The sequence below is a fragment of the Vigna angularis genome, chromosome 8 (genome assembly GCF_016808095.1).
Source record: "Vigna angularis cultivar LongXiaoDou No.4 chromosome 8, ASM1680809v1, whole genome shotgun sequence".
NCBI classification, from domain to species: domain Eukaryota; kingdom Viridiplantae; phylum Streptophyta; class Magnoliopsida; order Fabales; family Fabaceae; genus Vigna; species Vigna angularis.
In genome coordinates this window covers 4,811,361-4,815,182 of record NC_068977.1, presented here as the reverse complement: position 1 = coordinate 4,815,182, position 3,822 = coordinate 4,811,361, and the positions used below count along the sequence as shown (strand labels likewise).

Sequence of the window (3,822 nt, the reverse complement as noted above, 5' to 3'; positions counted from 1 at the left end):
ATGAACTGTGTTTTGAAAAAGTCATATAAAATACTCAAGCTCATTTTTTTGAGACATCTACCCCTTTCTTCCACATGTCATTTTCAGGAATTTGACAGCAATTGATTAAAAAAATGTCACTTTATACTTGAGTTAATAATAATTAACCTAGATTCTCTATGTTAAAAAACATACATCATATTTTATATTATTATAATTATAATTATATAGAAAGTCATTTTTTCATATTGGTTCTAATTATAATCCGTAGAGAAGATGATTATTTTCTTAAGTACATGAATTATTTTGATATTAACACCCGTAAAAAATAAATACCAGTTATACAATATTAATTTATTCAAGTGTAGTTCCAGACAATTATAATAACTTAATTATTTTAACTTAAATTATCTAATATGGTAAATGATCGAAGAATATAAAATATTTAAATAAAATAAAACTAAAAATAACTACTACTTATGTTGAAAAATAGTCTATTATTGGTGTATTTACAATGTCAAATAATGAGTCCAATTATTATAACATGTTAAAACATTTAACTTTTATGAAAATAAATCTAAGATTAGTGAAATATGTATAGTTTATATTATCTTTGTCAAAGAATTATTAATAAATTGTATAATGATGACCCTCGTCCAATACACAATTTAATAATCACATTAATGAGTCTTTTATTTTCTATTATGCTAAAATTAGAAACAAATCATAAAATAATTAGTGTATACATTAAAAAAAATTAACCTTATGGAAAATATATTGCTTTGTTCCTTCCACTAAAATACAAGTGAAAAAAAAATAGTTTAAAATAAGATTGAAAAATAAAATCACACTGTAACCTGTGATTAATTAATTGTCCATAAGAGTTGTATATGCAATATGACAAACTACTTAGTGATATAAGTATCATATAATTACAAAATAAAATATTATTGCTTATCTATTTATGGAGCCAAATATATTTATTTTTATCAGTCACTCATTGTTGTTTATAAATACTATTGGATCTGCATCTTCATTTTCTTAAACTTCGGATTGATTAAGACTTAATAAATTCATAACTTTGTGATTTTTCTTTTCTTTATACTTAATTTTTTGATGTAAAAAAACAACATAAACATAATTATTATTATGACATCCCAAAATATCATATACACATATAATATAATAGGATTCAGCTATTTAAATATGTATACAGTCATCCAAAAGATAGAGGGAATTAAAACGAAATCAAACTTGAGTATAAGTTTCCAAAGTTCTCCAAAATACAAGGCTATTGAAATTTTAAAGAGACCCAAAAAGTTTTCCAAAAGTGTCGAACTATATAAAATAAAAGCTAGGAGTTTTTCAAAATAACAAGCTAATCAACTAAGAGCTAGTAGAAGGCCTAAGTACTAGGGGCTGGGTCTTCTTCAACCTCCAAAGCTTGCTCCAATGTCACCTACTGCTCACATCCAAAGGATTGGATAATCATCGCAAGGGAGAAGACAAACACATGCAACACATACAATGCAAGGGTGAGCTAGGTCTCAAACAAACATACAGATAATTTCAATTCAATCTAGCATTTCCAAGAACGTCCATACACACATAAACATGTAAGTCATCATAAACATAAATATTTATTTCACAAAACTCATTAAAGCAAGCATCCTATCATGTTAAGACTCCTAGACACGTCTGGACATAGAATGTATGTAGAGCTGGGGCGGGTTGTGCACTTGTGATGGCCCCTACTGCTTTGCAAAGCCATTGCCGAGGGGTTCCACCCGACCATACATAAGGCTAGTCCGTTACTGCGGAATAGACCTTCAGTGATAGCGCCTACCCTAGGACCTCCCACTACTCCCACCACACGCGTCAATCCTCTCTAAGTAAGAATGAAAGACCGTTGGAGTGTTAAGGATAACCCCCCATATGGAAGTCTCTCACATTCATTCAATACACTAACTGATCCCACCGAGAGATCTTAATTTCATATTCAATCCGACCACTTTAAATCACATGATATTCCTCTTGGATCAATAATGTACCTCATAAACCACTTTGATTCATCAAACATAAAATTTCATAGTCATTCAAGTGCATTCTTACTATATTGTCTCATACCAAACCCATACACCATCATACAACATCAACCATGTCATAAAACAACTCATACATTTCATACTTTCACAAAACAATCACTTATTAACACAAATTTCTTTAGCACTTTTAATTATCAATACTTAAGTAATTCAAACAGCTTGGAATGGCTCTGGAAGGGTCAAAACCCCCAAGAACAAACTAAAGAACGTCCAAAACGGACGTCCGGAACTCCCAAAACATAAAAACACCGAAAACACTCAATCTGCCACACATAATTCGCTCAGCGCACCCCCCCTGTGCGCTAAGCGAATTTTGTCTGCAGAGGAAGCTAAATTCTGCAGATTTTTCTGCATAATTGAGCAACTCTAACTCCCTTTTACCAATTCTAATCATTTTGGTGAACTTCTACCACTCATAAATCAACTTTGATGCTAAATTAAACTTACCTAAACAATTATAATCCTTTCTAACATTATTATAAAGTGTTTATGCATTGATTTAGGTTCTACAACTTCAATTTTATCAACCTAGAGGTCTAAATTCAATTCTACAACTTGGAGTTGGTTTTTAACCATTTAAACATGCATACTAAGTCACACATGACCTACCTAAGTTACCTAAACTGACTAGGATCACCAAGAATGCCTAACTCTAAATTTGACCACCACACTTCCTTTCTAACTCTAAAACACCAATTTTTCCCAACTTAGAGACCCAAAACCCGATCTTACCTCTTTGCACTAATTTTGACCAATTTAGTGACTCAAACAAGTCACAATACAGTGGATAAAACTGTCCCAACAGTCCAATAACGCTGCAGACTTCATTTGCTCAAAATCACTACCTCACTTCCTCTAAAATGGCCTAAAATTGACCCTAAAGACACTTGATTTCCTTTCTAACAGCACTACCACAAAATTTTCATGCCAAAACAGTTCCAACATACACAATTCCATCATTCTAAGTCATTCCAAACAGTTTATATCCATCAATCACCAAATTCACATAACACACACTTCCATACATGCATTTCAAGTTTAACTAGAACCAAGTTCATGCTTCCACAACATACCACTACAAATTTTATCATGCATTCACTTCACACAGTAAAATCAAGAGTAGAACTAGCTCCCCTTACCTCTAGTGTAGACAACCAAGCTCAAGTAGGAACCCTAGACCACTTGCTTGCACTCCCAAAATGTTAGAATCACCTATAAATCATCAATTGATGTGGAAAACGAATCTTAGAACCAAATAGAAGCTAGATTATGGAAGAAAACGAAATGGGTTGCATGCAACAGTTCAATCACATGCTTACAACCCTAGGGCACACGAGAAAGGGGGTTTTCTTACCGGTTGGAGAAAACGAAAAATCAATCGGTAGAAACGTAGCTCTTGGAGTCCTGAAGGTCTAGGTAGCTTCAATTCGGGAAACAAATGGTTAGATTTTGGAGTTGGAATAGAGAGAGTGGCAAGGCAAGGAAGAAAAGAGAGAGTGCTTGAAAGAAAAGGGGAAACCTTCTTCTAAAGCACAATTTAGATGTGGATTTTTACTTTACTAATTTTGCCCAACCTATCCTATACTGCCACGTGTACACACTTTTTTTGTTATATTTTATAAGGCCTTACAATTATATTCTTAGAAAACATAATTACAAAACTTCATAAATTAATTATCCTAGATTTCAATATAAAAAATATTATTTTTATTTTAAGTATATAGTCATAACCGATATA

At 32.1% G+C, this 3,822-nt stretch overlaps 1 long non-coding RNA gene across 1 annotated transcript; it reads right to left on the bottom strand.

The window, feature by feature from the left end:
- Positions 1 to 1,217: 1,217 nt before the first annotated feature.
- LOC128193574 (uncharacterized) lies at positions 1,218 to 3,595 on the bottom strand. Its single transcript, XR_008244896.1, has 3 exons — positions 3,439 to 3,595; positions 3,224 to 3,296; positions 1,218 to 1,441 (listed from the first exon to the last, which is right to left on the bottom strand). It is a non-coding gene; the product is annotated as an uncharacterized LOC128193574 (long non-coding RNA).
- Positions 3,596 to 3,822: the final 227 nt, after the last annotated feature.